Genomic DNA, 18,983 nt, shown 5'->3' with positions numbered 1-18,983 from the left:
GTTTCTTTTGCCTTTGTTAGATTTTTCTCTGCTCTCGAAAAGATAAATAACAGAGATAACTTTGTCATTTTTCTTTTTCTCCCCCAGCCCGCTCAGACAAAGGCCTGGAAGTGGGATCAGAGCTTTAAAACAAAATCTAAAGGACTACCTTATCTATAGCTGGGTGGAGATTTTACAGCGAAGTGTTTTCTGAGCAGTAAATGTCAGTTCATAAACAGAAACACTCTGCAGCCGTTTGCCAGATTCAGTGAAGTTTTGTTGAGGCAAAAAATAGCTCTTGTAGGGCTTCACCAAGGGAGAACCTGCAGCCAGAGCTGTGCTGCTGAGAGCTGAGCAAGATGGACGTGAAAGGAGAAAAGGACAAAATCAGATAACTCAAAGAGGGGAAAAAAACCCCAAGATAAATTAGTCTTTTGGAAAGCGACAAAGAGGGGAGCGCTGCTAAAATCCTGCAAGAAAGGGGCAAGACGGTGTGTCTGCGGAAAGCGTAGGCATCAGGACACAGTGGGACATGGCCCTGCTCTTCTTCTGAGCCCCATTCCCCAACGTGAAATGACGAAGGAACAGGGGCAGGGTTCATATGGCCATAGAGAAGCGTTGTTTGATGTGAAAGCAGCAAGGCTTTGGCAGGAGAGTGCCAGCATATTACAAACTGATTTACTAACGTACCTGCTGCAGGCACCGAGGTGGCCGTAGCTGCTCACATCCCCCTGTGGCTTCCCAGGGGGCTCAAGAGGGACCGAGGGAGATGATCTCCACTATTTGTATGGAAAAATCAAACAAATGGTGCTATTTTCCTATCCTCTCATGTTTTGATTCTTCCTGCCTGTGTAATCACAAAGGAAAAAAAAACATAATAAGATATATGGGGAGATTGATCACGGGAGACCTGTTTCCTCTAATGCAATCTATATTACTTTGAGCAGTCTTCTTTCATATCACTCGAGTAACGCGATTATACCTATTCCCTTACAAACACACCCCTAATAATATTATTTTGGTATCTTGGTAGCTGAGGCTCTTAGAGGATCAAAAAGAACTTAAGCGCAATTAGGTTAAATAGAGCTTGGAGCACCGAAACGCAGCAAAGCCCAGCGAAAATGCAAACAAATACAGGGCAGATCTGGATGCGCTGCTTTGCACTGAATCCAAAATTCGTATGATAAGATGCTGCTCAGGATCACTGAACGTTAGTGCCTCAGACCCTGTTGAGCCTTGAAGAAGGGAAGACTTATTCAGCCTAATTTAGGTGGGATTTTTTTAATTATTCTATTTTTCCATTAGCCACGTCAATGAGTAAAATTTGCTTCTCAGCCTTTCCACTTCAATAACAAATGAGAGGCCGCCCTGCAAATTAGAAACAGTTCTAATTACACTAAAAAGGTAAATGTTAACTAAAAAACCCCACAGTTCTGTAGGGTTGGGTTTTTTTTTTAACCTTGGATTAAAACTATTAAAATTTTAAAATATCCAGTTATGCTCTAACGATAATAAAAATATAGTAAAATAATAATAAATATAAAATTATAATAAAATAATAACAATAAAAGCTCATAGTATTTCTCTTTATTACCCTTTTCTAGTACTTTGCCAGCAATATGGAAACCTGTCACTATCAGCCTTTGAATGTTTCTGTGTGTTTATAACGGTCTTGATTAATGGGCTGGTACAGTATAAGCCCTGGGAGATTCTAGACTTAATCATAAATAGCTTAGGGAAGGTATTTTGAAATCCTGATTTTTATTTTTTTTTAAAGAACACAAGCTTTTTTTGAAGCCTACATTACTTCTTGTAATAGTCGCAGTATAATCCTATACTTACGGGCTTCTAATATACTACAAGATATTTCGGAAGTCATTCGGTGATTTGAGTCCACTTTATATCTTTTGAGTATCTGAGTTTCTTCTGGCCCAACCACAAAAGAATCTCTAGAGGCACAAATGTCAGAAAGTGTATAATGAATAAATGGAAAGCACTTTGCATACTAATACAATCCGATTCTTACAGTTCGTCTTATGAAAAGGCAACTATTTATTGCAACCAGTTTTGGCACACGTTGGTAACTGCAGCGAATAGATGCATTGTCAGCGCTGCACAAAAGAAAGCTTATCAAGCCCTGTTTTGTTCTGAATTACTTATGTAATGCAAAACCTGAAAAGCTTTCAGAAAACTGCCAAAGAACCACAATTTACCTAAGTGGAAATCCATCTTCCTTTTTTTTCCCCTTTTGCTTCTGTTCTATAATTACATCCTTAACACTCTAATAGCCATTTAAGAGAGCAGAAAAGGAATGATAGGACAATCTATTACACGTGAAAAATACTGCCTGGGGAAAATAAGCAATAAGCAACCTGGAAAGTGATGCTCTGAGCATACGACTGTCTTTAACACTAATGTATATGTATTTCAGCTGCCGCCTTATTCTTTAAGTGCTCTCACTCTGAAGCTCCTGGTGTCAGTAGGAAGTCCCTCAGTGAACACAATGTAAACTAAATTAAGGGCAAAATCTCTCCATATTCTTTGCACATCACTGCGGTAAAGAGACTAAAAGATCAGCTGAAACTCTCCATTAAAATAACATTTCTAGGAAACATTTTTCACTAAGCAGTAACACCACTGAAAATTTATAATCTCAAAATTTCCATATAAATGAAACCAAAACATCACCTGCCCTGTTCTCAAGAATCTGTTGCTAGTCATAAATATGTGTTTTGAGAAAATGCTTAATAAAGTAAAAGCACAATGAAGCTTCCTAAATCTTCTTTCAAAAACAACTGTACAAAAGAAGAAAATGACACTGAAAATTCAAAGCAAAAGTAGAAAAGCACTGAACATGGGGTGAAAGGGATTCTAGAGGTGTGAGGTGTTTGTCTAACCTGGTACCTCCAGTGATGGAAAGTCCAGAGGGGGTTTTTTACTGTTTTACTGTTAACTGCGCTCAGCATTACAGAGTTCTTTTGAAGCCAACCCAAAATCTCACTTGCTGAAAATTAATCCCCTTATTTCTTATACTTTTCTAAGTGGACATGGAGAGTAATTTATTACCCTCTCTTTGCAGTAACTCTAGCATGGCTCTAATTATACCACATATGCTTTTTGATGGTTATAATTTCAACTAAATCAGGTAATTGGAAGGTTAACTACTGACTGAAAATTATCACAGCTTAAATAAAATATAGATAATGAGTTCCACTCCTAAAAATTATACTTATAAAATATGAAGCTATGTTGAGGAATTCTTTAGCTTAATTAATTATCAAGAAGGATAATCACAGTGAATTTACTTTGCAATTGCGGTATTATTCCCATGTTTTTACAGTCGGGTGATTCAGAATTAGCGGGATAGAAGGCAACAAGTGGTTCAAAATAAAATAAATACAGTTATGAAAAAAGGCTGTAATAACAGCTCCTGAACTTACAACTACTCCATGAAAATGGAAGCAACGCTTAGTTTGCATATGTAGATGGCTATTATGATTTTGAGTAAGAAAGCTACTTAAGCACATTGATTAAAATGTGGCTGGTGCTTAATTACTTCCCTGGGCTGTGCATATCTGTAAAAATGACTTTCCCTCATTTCTGAGTGGAAAGCGGTAATAGATTCATAAAGTCTGAGTATTGAGAGTCTTTGGGGGCCAGAAGGTAATGAAATACCTGCCTCTAACTCACCGCCTGGCTTCAGGCTGGCTTCCCAGCCTCACCAGTTGGTAGCTCAGCCTCCAGTTTAGCCACGGTGGCTCAGGCCTCCTCCTGCATCCGTGGGGCCAGCGAGCAGGGCCGCACATTCCCACAGCCGTGCCTTCACCCTCCCCAGCACATCCAGGACTGGCACCATCTCCGGGATACGGGAAGGCCGATATGCTCAGCTAGAAGAGGGCTCAGCTAGAAATTCCCCAGGCAGCCACTCACCCACCACCCTGTCACCTCCAGTACCCACCCCACCCCCCCTCCCCCCAGGCCAGCCATGGGCTCAGGCGGGTTTCAGCAGCCCAGGAGTGAGGAAAAGCTCCATGTATTGCTAAATCAGCAGGTCCACCACGGCCGGGGATATTTCTTCCAAGTGAGGCTGTGCTACAGGAGGTTGGTGGTGAGGTGCAGGTTCTCATCCATAGGGTTCTTGCTCAGCCACGTGTTGTGTGTACGACCATAACACCAAAATCTAGTGATTTATTCAAAAGGGTGCAGATAGCTGCAGCAACTACGTGGACATTTAGCCACCCTGCTTAGCCATCAGCTACCTGTGTATTTCCCACTGTCCCTGGGAGAGGAGGAATTGTTCCTCTCTGAAGCCTACCTCTGGCTGTGCACTGCACTCCCAGCACCTGCGTAGGAGAGGTTGCTCTGCACCGTGGCCGCTGCAGGACTGAAACCCTGCTAAAGGATCAAGTCTTGCCTTTTCTTCTTCAGCCTCTCTAGTTCTCACAGATCCCTGGGAAAAAAAAAAAAAAAAAAAAAAAAAAAAAAAGAGCAATGTTTGGAGCTCCAGGGAGATCAACTGTTTAAATCTGCTCTGGAAAGTGCTGATACCTATCTAAACGAGGTTACAGAATCCAAACTTTTCAAGATACATTTTGTCTCGTATAAAAGCCATTCATTTATTATTGTCCCATTAGTGCATTGGGAAAACAAATTGAATTAACTTTTGCAATTACCTTAGACCTTTTCAGTAGGATGAACTAAAATGCATGGTGTCAAAGGGAAAATTTCCATTCCAGCATCAAAAATGAAAAAAAGGACAACAGAGAGAAAATTTGCTCAAATTCCTCACTAACTGAAAGCCAGAAGTGGCACGGCTTTTGGGGTTGATAAAAGAGAAAGCTGTAATGAGGAATTAAAGAATCTGGGCTAGACTTTAGTGATCAGCTCTGACTGCCACAGACTTACAATATACATTTTGTGTAGTTCTGTCAAAATCAAGGACACATTAAAGAAAAATTCTTCAGGTTGCTACTCTCATGATAAAGGCCCGTAATTGGCCTTTAGAAGTACTATCTATAAATGCATTATCCTTACCTGTTTATATTGTTATAACACTTTAGGCCAATACCCAGAGTATATTTTCAGTATGAGATATTATTTAAGAGGATTAAGAGGTTTTTGTACAAATATAAATATATAATATATATGCACATATATGTATGCACACATACCTATAGCTGAATACAGATTGTTTCAAGGCAAATTAAGACAACATTAAGACAACAAGCAGAGACCGGAAGGGAATATAAAAAGGATCCAAGAATGTGAGAAGAAATGTATTCCAGAAATTTAGCTGCTTAAATGTATATGTATTGCTGAGGAGGAGAAAAATAAAATAAAATGTGAGGGAATAGTTTTCATCTAAAGGCTTAATCTTTCTTTCCATTATATTAAAATGCATTGATTTCAGCAGTCCAGGATAATAAGCATTAAAGAATCAACAACATTTAGATGGGATAACTGCATTTGGAGAAATAGTTAATTTCTGTACATCTCTAAACCACAAGGCAGAGTTACACAAGCGAAATGCCTGGCTTCATCCTACACCCCGAAGAACTGATGCTCACCATTGATTTGCTGCCCAGGCTGCGTTCCTTCTTGGCCTGCTGACCCGTCTTCTACGTATACCACCACATGTTTTATGTAAGAAGTCAATATTTAGCTTAAGGGTTTGCACAGACCAACTCAAAGAGACATAATGAAGGCTGACAGATTCCTATGTATAAAGAACTTTCTATAGAAACACCAGGTGACAGATTTGATTTTTCTCTCTTACATACAAAAAAAATATTTATTCTGCTTAAGGCTTGTGCAACATCTTTGATACCAACTTCATTTGTGTTATGCCTGCTGATGTGGAAGACAATCTGACCTTAGTGGAAGGCGGAATTGTCTCCTAGTCCCAAGACACAATAGGAATATTTCTTTTGACCTCCCTGGCCATAGATCAGGCTCAGAGCTTTCTTTGTTGCAGTACAATAAAAGGTGACTGTCTCTGGGCTTTCTTTGTGATTAAGGTGGGATGGTATTGGGCTGGCTGGCGCCAGTTTCTCCACATTTAGTGTTGTGATACAGCTATATTGGGTAGAGGAAAAATTACTGATTGCCCCACGGGCATGGTAAAAAGCAAAAAACCCTGAAGCTTTTTGGCACCTATAGAGGGTAATTATGCCTCGTACATCCCCAAAACAACAGGCAAGTGAGGGCTGAAGCTGGAAATTTCTGCATTCCCTTCCACTTGTCTCCCTCCTCTCTTTAGACCTGAGCACAGTCTGGTTGCAGTCACTGCGGTTTACTTGTTGCCACCTTTCTACAGGCAGAACGAGGGCTACGTTCCTCATGGATATTTGGAAGCAGTACCCCCTCTTTCTTTTCAAGATCTGTGCTCAGATACTGGGATGCCTATTATGGGTATGTTGGGATGAGTCTTGAACACATGGGTAGTTTGGGGTGGTTTTTTCTTTGCGCAGCCTCAGATAGATTCAGCTCTGCTTTGCGTTTGCTTTCACTGGAAGAGATCCTGGCACAGGGCCTTCATGGCAGGAACCGTACCACGAGAAGAGGCTGGGCTGGCAGAAGTAAGGGCCTGCTTCTGCCAAGGGAGTGATGGGGGCCAGAGCTTCTCACAGATAAATATGTCTAAGAAAATTAAGGCCTGATAGGAGCATAAAATCACCGCAGATCACTTCCGTGAGCCTAACCACTACCTACCAGCTGCATATTGAGCACAATAACTTGTTTTGGTCAAAGCATAACCTGTTCTTGTTTCATGTACATCCTCCTGAGAGTTATCCAGTTGTCATCGGAAGAGACAGAGGGCTTTGGTACTCAGCATTGCTTGTAATAGCTTGTTCTGATGGTTAATTCCCTCCACACACAAAATTATTTGCCTCTTGTCTCCCTCCACCTCTGCAAACACCCCCAAAAAATGACCCTTATGTCTAATTCAAGGTTTTCCATCTTTGCCTAATGTCCAGTTTATGTTTCTTCTATAAATGTAGATTCTTTTTCTGCCTTTCACTACCAAGTTAAGGGTATTCAGTACGACAGATTGGGTTCTTTTTGTCTCTCGCTACCAGACATTGCAAATAATGTCTTTGTGGCTCTTCTGTGCCAACTCTCCATTTTTCAGCAGCGTTTAAAAAATGTGTGATGTATGCAGAAGTGAGTGCAGTTTATACTAAAAATTGAACCGCTTTAGACAGAGAAAGGCTATGACCAGGCCGGGTGTCAGATGCTGTGATTCATTGCAATCTCCCAGCTGCCTTTACAAATGCGAGTACTCGTCTTCCCCCCTGTAAAACCAGCAGGGCTCTGCAGGAACGGAAGGACAGCTTGGAGACACACTCTTGCATGGTGTGGAATTGCACAGACATAAACAAGGGTTACTTATGTCTCCCTACAGTTCTGGAAATCAAGACACACAACCTGGCAATGCTACTTCTCCTCTCCTCTCCTCTCCTCTCCTCTCCTCTCCTCTCCTCTCCTCTCCTCTCCTCTCCTCTCCTCTCCTCTCCTCTCCTCTCCTCTCCTCTCCTCTCCTCTCCTCTCCTCTCCTCTCCTCTCCTCTCCTCTCCTTTTTTCTACAATTTAGCTCATGGTTGAGATGTCCAAGATCCAAAAATCTGGAATTTCTCTTCCTGTTTTCCCTAAGGAGTTGATCTGTCAGACTGTCCCCAGCATGAATGACCCCGACATAAAGCACATCTCTGACCACAGCATTCAGAAAAGCCACACTTAGGGAGAAGATCAATGTTTTGAGCACTCATCCAGGACATGGGAGACTGAGTTTCATCATTCGTAAGACACATAAGGCCAGGAGAAAGGCAAGGACCTTCTCTCATCCTGCATGTTTCATTATCGCTAGCTCACCTTGATGGCTCTGGATCCCACGCTGAGGAGTTTAGTTCCTCTTATCCACTATCCAGAGTGTACAGCTACTTAAAACAGGTTTCTGTGTTCAACTCTGAGAGATAAATACCTAGAAAATGGATGCTGCAACTGTCACTGCATTAGCAGGTAAATTTATTGGGAACACAGACCTACGTGCAATGATAGAAAGTCATTTGTCATTTTGCAAAAGCAGAAAACAAACTTTAAATCCTGATATGCATTAAATTTTTCTGCATGTAAAATCAATCATCTTAATCAATGAATATTGATTGGCTCACCAAATGGTAAAAGAGCAGAGGAAAGCATAACATCTTCTAAAACTAAAAAGTGTGCCAGGACAAGGACAGCCTCTTCTCTAGATCATTTCTGGGATAGAATAAGCTTAGCACTGTCACTAGCACAGTCTGTGGAGTACTTTTCTCATGCAATGCACCAAAACACATATATAAAGACAGAGATGAGTCTCTGTACACCACACTGAATGAAGGACTTAACACCGTCATTGAATATCTGATTCCAAAAGTGGCACAAGCGGTTTTTGTTTAGTTGTTGGACTTGATTTCATCAGGATGGTTTTTGCCTGGAATTGCATTGTTCAGACTCATCACTACCTGCACATTGCCAATTCCATACACAGTTCAGGACCCAATCTAAATTAGTCATCATTAGTGCAGTCACCTGATACCAACTGTCTTTACTCTGGGTTTAAGTGATATGCAGAAAACAGACTGGCCTTACTGCATTTTGAAGGGACTGTGCTGCCAATTCCCCTCAGATTTCTTCATCTACCTGAACTTCATTTTTAGTGCATCAAAAGTTCTTTCAACTACAGATTTAGAAGATGATGTGCTGCATTTTAATTATAAATTTCTGGAGTTTGAGGGCTAGGAACAAGAGGCTTTCTTGACTTCAGTTGTACCTTAAGGGAATGAAGCGCTGTCAGCTAAAAAGAAAAAAAAAATTATTTCAGTTTTATTAAAATTGTTCCTAAAGGGATATATTCTGCTCTCAGAATAACTGAATTGATCTACAAAGAGGTGCTCGGCATTCACGGTGGTAGTACCGAAAGAAGGACTTAGCCTATGGGCTGTACTACGAGATATTTGCATTTCGGAAATACCATAAGGACCAGGGGAGCCAATAGTTCTACTTCGATGATATTTTGTCCTCAGACACACAAATGACTTTTTTTCTGGTTTAAATCTGCTTCTGTGTTTGCATGCCTGAACAGGTGAAAATTTCTCCACTTCTGTCGTGGTTTAGGCCAAAATCCGCTACTGCGGACCTGGGGGACCCCAGATGGGACCGACAGATGCTCCCCTCTACCCCTCTTCAAAGAGAGAGGCAGAGGAGGAAAAAGAGACTTATGAGTTTAGAAGGAACTAAACTGCTTTAATGAAATATTAATAAAAAAATAAAAAGAAATAATGGAAAATATACAAAACCATACCAAGCTCCCGAGATGACAATCACGACACCGGCTGGCACTGGGGAAGTCCCAGGCTGGACTCAGTGACGGACGGGAACTAGATTCCGGATGTGGATTCAGGATCGGGATCACAGGCAGACGAACAGAGTCCTCCTCAGACGTTGGCCACTGAAGGAAGAGTGAGAGCCGACCCTTTGATCCCTCAGCTTTTATACTGAGCATGAGGCAGATGGGATGGAATACCCCGTTGGTCAGTTTGGGGTCACCTGTCCTGTCCGCTCCTCCCCGCAGGTGGGACCCCACTGCGCTTTTCCGCTTCCGACCCTCCAACGGGGCCAATAACAAAGTTGGTTGGCGTTGGCTGTTATAGCAATAAGCAGGAGCCTCTGCATCCCATGCCCGGGCATCGGCTATAAACATTGGTCTTATCACTCAGAGAGAGTGAACATTTTCTGCACAATATGCAGTTAATTTCAGTTGTTAGAAGAGGCCCAGCTAAGAAGCGAAGTTACTGAACAAAATTGGTTCTGTTTTAGCTCAAGCCAGGACAACTTCTCATATCTTCAATTGTTCCCAGAAAGAAGGTGGCAGGGAATAACATAAAAGATACCCCAAGATCACAGTCTAAGATAGGTATAATGGTCAGGAGGTAGCAGCTGGTTATTTTCTCAAGAAATCCCTTGAGACCAAGCTTGAACAACTGGTTTTTTTTCCTTCTTGCATCTTTCTTAAATGTAGGCTACAGTATCATACTCTTAGCTATGTCTCAAGTCGTTCATCGTTTAAATTCAGGATTAAGCACTGAGGGACAGTATGAGAAGAGCTTAAGTTATCATTTGCTCTCTTGACTAACAATTCAGTTGCTTTTCTCCATTATATGAGTCCAGTGAAGGCTTTTGCCTCAGAAACAGATAATGTCATGACCCAGCTTTTGAACACTTTTATCCTGGGACGTCATTTTGAATTCTGGAAGTCGGGCTGATGTAGAAGCTATGGCAGTACTTCTATTCATAATGAATTGCACCTCACTTCACAAGCAGTCCCTTGGAGACCACGAGGCTCCTCCTGAGTCACCGGGGAAGAGAATGTAACTGCATCTTCCTCTTAGCAAACGCCTACCACCTCCTGTTGCCATTCATAAATCCATGATGACCTATTTGGGATTACAGCTGGGTTTTTTTATGAACAAAATGTCGTTCCCTGTCTTAATCTGGTGCTCCATGTTTTTAGGCAACTTATCACATCCATTGTCACACAGAGTGTTTCCCAATGCTTATATCAAACTGTCCAGGGGATACTGATATAAATTTAGATAAGTATATATGGCTTCCTACAGTTATCAAATTCAGTTACTCTCCAAAACTCTCTTGGGGTTTGAACAAGGAAATAACACAAACCAGAAAGAGAGATTCTAAATTATTATCCCCCATGTTTTAAAATAATAAAGTTTACTTTTTTTTAAAAAAGCAATTTCTCTAACTCTTGCTGTAGAACAGAATTTCCGTCTTAGAAATACCTGTTTTCCCATGCCTGCCATGCCCTTTTCAATCTCTGCCAAGTCTTTTTCCTGTTAACATATTAAAAAAAAAAAAAAAAGAAGAAGAAAAAAATAGAAACACAGATTACACATAATAAAGTTTTCTCTACAGAGGCAAAAGCACCAAATGTCTGTAAAAAAATGCAGGTAAATAAAGATAAACGGTGGCTTGGGACCTCTCCAACTGGATGATTCATCATCTGGCTGCTTCTTCGAGATATATTTGATGCTAACAACATTTATGCAATATACCCAGGCTCGGGCATGACACTGCCTGCCACGAAAGAATGAACAACCTCCTGCTCTACTTGAGAATTCTATCTAAGCTGCACTATTATCTGCTATTCCTACATTAAATTGGCATAAAATTAGTCCTTTTCAATACGATTATACATCAGCCTCAATAACTTATTTTTGCCTATGTAAAATTCTCGCATTTCCTAATCTTTTAACTGTACCTGTCCCAGGATTTTTTTATATCATTCATTCAATGCATTGTGTGAAAAATAATATGATGTCAGGTCTTTAGTAAGGGACCACGACAAAGAATGAGGACCATATCAAGCACTGGAAATACAATCTGAATTAACATTTCCTCATTTATGACATTGATGAGTCAAGTGTAAACAGCAGCCGAACAAAAAAAAAATATCTAACAAGTACACTAAAAGGGATTGATCCAACATATCCCACTAGCTACAAACACGGGTTTTACTGCCTTTCTTGAGTGATGTAAGATGATGTGCAAGGATGGTTCAAACAATTCATGCCATCTTGATGAGATTGGATAGCTAAAATGGGATTTTCATGAATGTGAGTTCAGGATTGGGCATCTGCATAACTTTTCACGTCAGTGGTACATTAAAATGGTCCTCCCAGGCCAGACCAGAAAGCTGTACAGTTCAGTATCCTGTTGCTGAGAAGTGCCGTTTCATACATATTCTTTTAGTACACGTAAAAAATTAAAAGTTAAGTTTATCACCTACCTAAAGCTGCTTGACATTCACTTTGTGCTTAAGTATTACTGTGAAAAATGCCAAACCCAACTACTATTGCTGTGTAACTGCAATAATGAGGAAATTGAGAGACAGAAAAACAGTTTAAACACTAAAGAACAGGATATCGTAGTCCACCATAATGTTAATGAAGGTCTATAGATGCAGAGGTGGTATTGTATGGGGGAGGACGCACAGATTGGGAAGCATACAAACACAGCATAATGGATATATAGCACAGACTGAACACATGGTGTTCTTAATGACTGGAGCCATACAGAAAAGGAATTACCCACCCAAAAAAATGATAAAAAATAATAACCAGGAAGAACATATATGAAACACTATATAAGAAACTGGTTAAATCTACATGAAGTGAAATTCTAGTTTGAACTCTTTACACGCAGCCATGTCAGGCACACTCTGCTGAGGGATCAGTTGGACATTTGCCATAGTTTGAACGAATAAGTATTATACACATATACATGTCATATTGGCCACGTAATACAGACCTCTGAATAAAAAAAAACCTTCCAGATTAGTTGGGGTCAGAGGATTTCATCCTGGTTCCTGGATGAAAAAAAAAAAAAAAAAAAAAGAATGACCTTGGAGCAGCAGACAGACCCTGAAGGGGTTGGGGAATGTGGGTCAGGAGCCCTCACCGGCTGTGGCCCCTGGCAGGTCTCAGCCTGCAGTAGCCGCGGGGCAAGCACGAGTTGCAGGCTTTCTGCAGCGTGAAGGTGTCTGAGCAAGAACCGCTCCTGCATATACGGACCAACTGTTAACCTGAAAATTGGCCGATAATTCGGTCAGTGCCAGGACCGGCCACGCGGACAGGTGATAGGCACGTGGGAATATCTCTGCGAGGTGAACAGCAATTACAATTGCAAGCCAAAAATTCATAAGCCGTTTGGTATGAAGATCCCAGTCGCTGAACAATTTCCCTGCCCAGCAGGACAGAGACCAGCCAGAGCAGCGCTGCCTTCCAGCTTTCCTATTAAATTTAACCAATGTGGAAACAGCAGCACCATGGATCAAAGTTTTCCAACATATTTAGTACGGGTGAAGAAAAGTTGCTGGATTATTTCAGCTGCGTAACAAAGTACAGCTGTTAATGCTGTGTAGTTCACAGTGTTTTGCTTTCAGCACTTGATGAAATGCTGCTATATCACAATTATTTTTACTTTTACACAATTATTATTACTTTCCCCCTTTGGTTTCTAACTCCATCTTAGAATTCTGGCAAATCTGTAGTTTTCCCCAAATCTCTTTCCTGCCCAGGTGAGGTTTAGCTCAGGAAGTGGATCAGAAAGTCATCCTCGGGCCCCAAGCCTGGTCTTCAGTTATCACATAAATGCACACCCTATAATCCCCTTTCATACATTAATCAAAGTCCGTTTTTAAACTAGTTCAAGTTCTCCTTGCTCATATTAGCTGTCCTACAGCCTCACTTTTAATGAGAAGCAAGTTTTTTCTCATTTTGACTTTGTACAGACTGAAACAGCTTATTTTTTAGATAAAAGCATCTCTGATTTTTGCACAATGAATTTGAATTTGAACTTTGCCCTTCACATTTTAAAAAAAAACATCAAATTGCATATTTGACTGCATTATCATCATATTGGCTATATCTCTGCAGCACACAGCAATAAATGTAGGGGTTTTTTCCACCCAATCACTGAACCCAGCAGTATACAACCTATTTCCAACCAAAGATTACGTTTTCACTTTTCCCAGGTGACATGTCTGGTCTCACTATCAGCCCCACAGAAACTACAGCAATGACCCACAGGAGCCTCTGTGGTGCTTTAAACTAGATCACAGACAACCTCTGAACACAACACAATAAAATACAACAACATTTCCTGGAGAGTGGGAAAAGGCATCTCATTTGATGGGAAGATGAATGGGCTTGAGCAAACACTGAACATATTGTGACTAAAAACTCACAGCCTGGTAGAAGCACAGCTCTCATCTCTTCAGCTCATGAAAATGGTGTTTGCAGGTGGTGGCAACGTGACCTGCCTGGGATGCTGTGGGACCTGACCCCACACCTTCTCCCAGTCACCCTCCTCCTCAGACCAGGCACACCACGCGACAGAAACCGGGGTGCGCAACTTGGAGATCACTTGTGGTGTACTCTGGTGGTTTCCCAGACTGTGCAGGACTGAGAGACTTGCCAAGGCAATCCCTTCTCTCCCATAGCGCAGATAAACCAAACCTATCACAAGAAAAAAAAAAAAAATAATCCAGATCATTATGGTTTTGAGGCAAGCAGAAGAAATCCTTTTAAGAGCAGAGTCCTGTTTCAGTCATCTTTCATCCCAGCTTGACTGCTCCTCACAGCACTCCCAGCCCGACCAGCAGCTCTAATTGAAGACTGAGGAAGCATCAGATTTTGTGTAACAACACCCTGCTTTTATGGTAGGAATATTTTGTCACTGCTCCAAGACTTTGTACAACAAAACTTTTCAGTGCTGTAATGTTTTGGAACTTTCGCATGACAAACTTGCCAAGGAATGCAGCTTTAACTGGTTTAGAGACAGGAGACCGTCTTCAGCAGGTGTGGATAGGATCAGGCCCGTCAGTTGATATTCACGCTCTTCAAAATTTACCCAAAGAAAGAAATCATTTTACTTCCATCTATAGAGAGAATATATCATTTCATTACAAATTATAGCATTGCCTGAAATATTTTCCTTTAACAGTCTGATAAAGCCCGCAAGGTGGGATGTCAAGCATTTGCTGGTCAAATCTGATCAGATAATATTGTATTACTGTATTCTCTCTCCCACCAGCTTTCTTATAATCTGTTTATAATTTTCATAGGAACACGATTTGTTTTTCTTTAAACTTGTTTATTCCAAACAAACCTTTTTGGGCTTCTGAAGAGTCTTTCCTCTGAATTTGAAAAAGTATTCTTTGAGCCACACTTCCTAATGTTCCTAAAGCTGCTTTTTAGCCATTTTCCTTTCAGTCACCACCTCCGTCTTCATTTGGTTTGACTGGGTTTCCTGTTAAAGCCGTCAGTTCTAATGAACATCCTTCCGTCTCATTTTGTTGGGTATCAGCACATTCAAATTAAGCTCTTCGTGAACTGCCATGTGCTAACTCCTGTCTGTTTCAGTTGGCATCAAAGCCTGAGCATTTTCTAGCCTCCACTAGCTTTGTTGCTCAGCTTTTTCTATGCTTTGATCTGAAAGACACATAGATTTGTGACTGCCCCCAAGTACAAAAATTTTCAGGGTCAATCTCTAATTTAGAAAGGGACAGGAAGGAAAGAAGGGGAAGAGAAAAGTAGCTGCAGCAAGTAAGTCTTACAATCATAGAATGGTTTGGGTTGGAAAGGACCTTAAAGATCACCTAGTTCAAACCTCCCTGCCCTGGGAGGACACCTCCCACTAGACCAGGTTATTCAAAGCCCCGTCCAGCCTGGCCTTGAACACCTCCAGCAATGGGGCAGCCACAACTTCCCTGGACAGCATATTCCAGTGTCCCACCACCCTCAGAGTAAAGAATTTCTTACTAGTATCTAATCTAAATTTATCCTCTTCCAGTTTAAAACCGTTATCCCTTGTCCTATCAGTACACTCCCTGATTAAGGGTCCCTCCCCATCTCTCCTGTAGGCCCCCTGTAGGGACTGGAAGGCGGCTATAAGGTCTCCCCAGAGCCTTCTCTTCTCCAGGCTGAACAACCCCAACACTCTCAATGTGTCTCCACAGGAGAGGTGCTCCAGCCCTCTGATCATCTTCGTGGCCCTCCTCTGCACTCAGTCCAACAGGTCCATGTCCTTCTTATGTTGGGGGCTCCAGAGCTGGACGCAGTACTCCAGGTGGGGTCTCATGAGAGCGGAATAGAGGGGCAGAATCACCTGCCTCGACCTGCTGGCCACGCTGCTTTTGATGCAGCCCAGGATGCAGTTGGCTTTCTGGGCTGCCAAAGCACGTTGCCAGGTCACGTTGAGCTTCTCATCAACCAACACCCCCAAGTCCTTCTCCTCAGGGCTTCTCTCAATCCATTCTCCACCGAGCCTGTATTTGTGCTTGGGATTGTCCTGACCCACGTGCAGGACCTGGCACTTGGCCTTGTTGAACTTCATGATGTTTGCACGGACCCCCTTTCACTCCTGTCAAGGTCCCTCTGGATGACATCCCATCCCTCCAGCGTGTTGACTGCACCACGCAGCTGGTGTCATCAGCAAACTTGCTGAGGGTGTCCTCAATCCCGTTGTCCATGTTGCTGACAATGATGTTAAACAGCACCATTCCAGTACTGACCCCTGAGGAATGCCTCTCCGTCACTGGTCGCCACTTGGAAATCAAACCTTTGACTGCAACTCTTTGAGTGTGACCATCCAGCCAATCCTTTATCCACCAAGTGGTCCATTGGTCAAATCCATGTCTCTCCAATTTAGAGACCAGGATGTCATGTGGGCCAGTGTCAAATGCTTTGCACAAGTCCAGGTAGATGATCTTCCAAAGCCTCAGCTCATTTCCTTTACTAGTCTAGTAGGCACCACTCTTATGTTGTGAGAAGGTGTAAGAAATGTTTTGCAGCTATCACATCTTTGTAAGTAAAAGCCCAAGATGCTGGAGTCACATCTCCCGCCTGGCTGCAGGAAACTCCTCAAACAGCTGTACTCACATGTACCAATGGATGGTTTCTCTCCCAAGTCTACCTCTTCCTCCTCTGAAATGAAAGTATTTTGTTCAGCGGAGCTTGAAGAGCAGTGTTTCTTTGCAACAGACACACGTCTGTTTCCAAATTAATAATTCAATATTCTCTGTTAATTCTCTAAAGGACATAAGCCTTCCAACAGGAGTCGGCTATAAAACGTAGCTAAGGCACCGCGCTTGTGAGTCATCACAGCAGGAGCCAGCAGTCACTGAATGAGTGTTGACACTGGTTCTGAGTCCTTTCATGTTTTATCATTAAAACTATCTCAGGTTTCTTAGCCCAAACCAAGTAATTAGGGAAAGCAACCATTTCTGATTTATTTTCCTTAACCTGGGGAATGAGAACAACATTTCTGTTTTTCCTTAAACAATTAACGTTTTGTCTGCAAGATCATTACTATACTCCGTGTAAAATCTATGACTCTTCCTAGGTACCCCTTAATGTTTTCTGAACCCAGTCTATATGTGCATTAGACACTTGGGATTCATAACTGGTGTTAATCTACAGCCATTAAAAATGCAAGGTCGTTTTGAAGGTGGAAAAAATCAGGCAAGCATCTTTCAAATCTGTACCTAGTTCTTTCCACTCCTCATTAAATTTCAATTGGTGAAATCTATTGGTCTTCCTTAATCTTTTATCAGGGGGGACTATACCATACACAGCCCATCTGGTGGTGAGTAACGGGTTAGCCACAGCAGGCTTTTAGGGGTTCATAACAAACTGGCCTAATATTGCCCAACAGCTGTCCGTTCTGTCTATGAAAGGCAAGCTTACATTCATATGACCCCATTCCTTGGACTGACCCTTTCAAACGGCTTGTATAATAATCCAAAAGTGTTGGGAGGATTTTCTAGAAGAATCAATTAAAGCAGGTGCCCCGTGAGAGCGAATGAACTCGGTTCTTCATATGGTAAATCATAATATCTTTTCCCTGGCAAGCACTGTTTTTCTTCACGTGAGCATCTATTGCTTACTTCAGAAACTCCAGGGTGATAAAGCTGTCTGGGGGAGATTCACCTCATCGTCACAAAGCACAAAACAGGTAGTTCAACCAAAGACGTTAGGTGATGCTATGGAGCCCAGCTCTACAGAACATCATCTTTAATGTTAACGAGCTGACCTTTGAAAAATATCATTCATCACATCAATCAACAAAAACACTAAAACACTTCAGGTATTCCTGATAATTAAAATGATTACATCTGATTGATTAAATTAGCAATCAAAAAAGCGGTAAATGCAATGTCACAGATCTAGCATACAGGATGCATATATTTCACAACATTATTTTAAGTGGTCCTCCATTTTCCATTTATAAGATATTATGTGAATAACCGTTGTTTTTGTCATCGTATTTTATGGTTTGGAGAGATAAAAGCTTCACTACTACTTTACTTACTGTCTCCTAAGGACATACATCTTTATATGCAGTTTGTGAGGCAGAAAGACCTGAATACTCAGAGATGGAGTTATGTTAGCTTTAAAAATATTTATAGCATCTTTTCTTCTTTTAAATTACACCCGTCAGTCAAAAACAGCACTCACTGAAGAAGCCTCAATCCAAAACCTGTGCAGTTTGAACTAATTTCTGTATTTCTGCAAAAGAACATAGATTGTTTGTTTTGCCTGCAGAGCAACTGATGACCTCGTATTCATCACATACGTTTTCTTTATTTGACTACTACTTTTTTGTTTATCTTCCAGACACCAGCATGCTTTACAGATAAACATAGGATATTATCCATCCCGTTTCACACCAGAAAATCCAAGCTCCAGGTGGCAGAAGTGACCCAAGTCACCACCAATGCCAATGAAGCCACGTAACAAGCCTGCTGGCAGAGCCTGGGAGGGACTAGCACCATCACATCAGCCACATCCCAGGACTAGTGACAAAGCTCCCCAGCTCCCTCTTTGCAGTAGCTCGGCCATTTGTCCCACAGAAAAGTTTTCCACTAAGTATTGTGAGAGAAAGATGGTTCTTTTGAGCCTTTGTGTGATACATGATGCGGTAAACTGTTTCCGGCATGCAAAAGCGTTCAGTCTGTGTTCTTATCAGAAGGATAAGTTATGCCATCTCAGCAAATTTTAATATTTATACCTTTCCCACAGTGCCTGTCAGTGTTATCAACCTTCAACCAATCATCCTTGCAAATAGTAAAAGCCACAATGTGCTCTTTAACATACTGGAGAGTGATTTAGATTTGACAGTAGGACACTATAAAAGATATAACCCACTTCTAAAATCTAAGCTGGCAGGCAAATACTAATGATCCTTTCACCCTAACATACCTAAGGGCTGCACTGATTCTTCTGGGATCCCCAAAGGCGCAGTGGCCACGTGCTTTATTTTTTCACCTGTATTGACTGGCTCTGTGGTGCCTTTTCCCTTTGCTACAGAAGGCGGCATGTGTGGTCAGCACACACGTGCACCTATTTCGATCACTAAAACAACTTTATGCATGGCCCAGGTAC

This window comes from Vanellus vanellus (assembly GCF_965231255.1).
Source record: "Vanellus vanellus genome assembly, chromosome: 5".
Classification (NCBI taxonomy): Eukaryota; Metazoa; Chordata; class Aves; order Charadriiformes; family Charadriidae; genus Vanellus; species Vanellus vanellus.
This window is presented reverse-complemented; position numbering follows the sequence as displayed.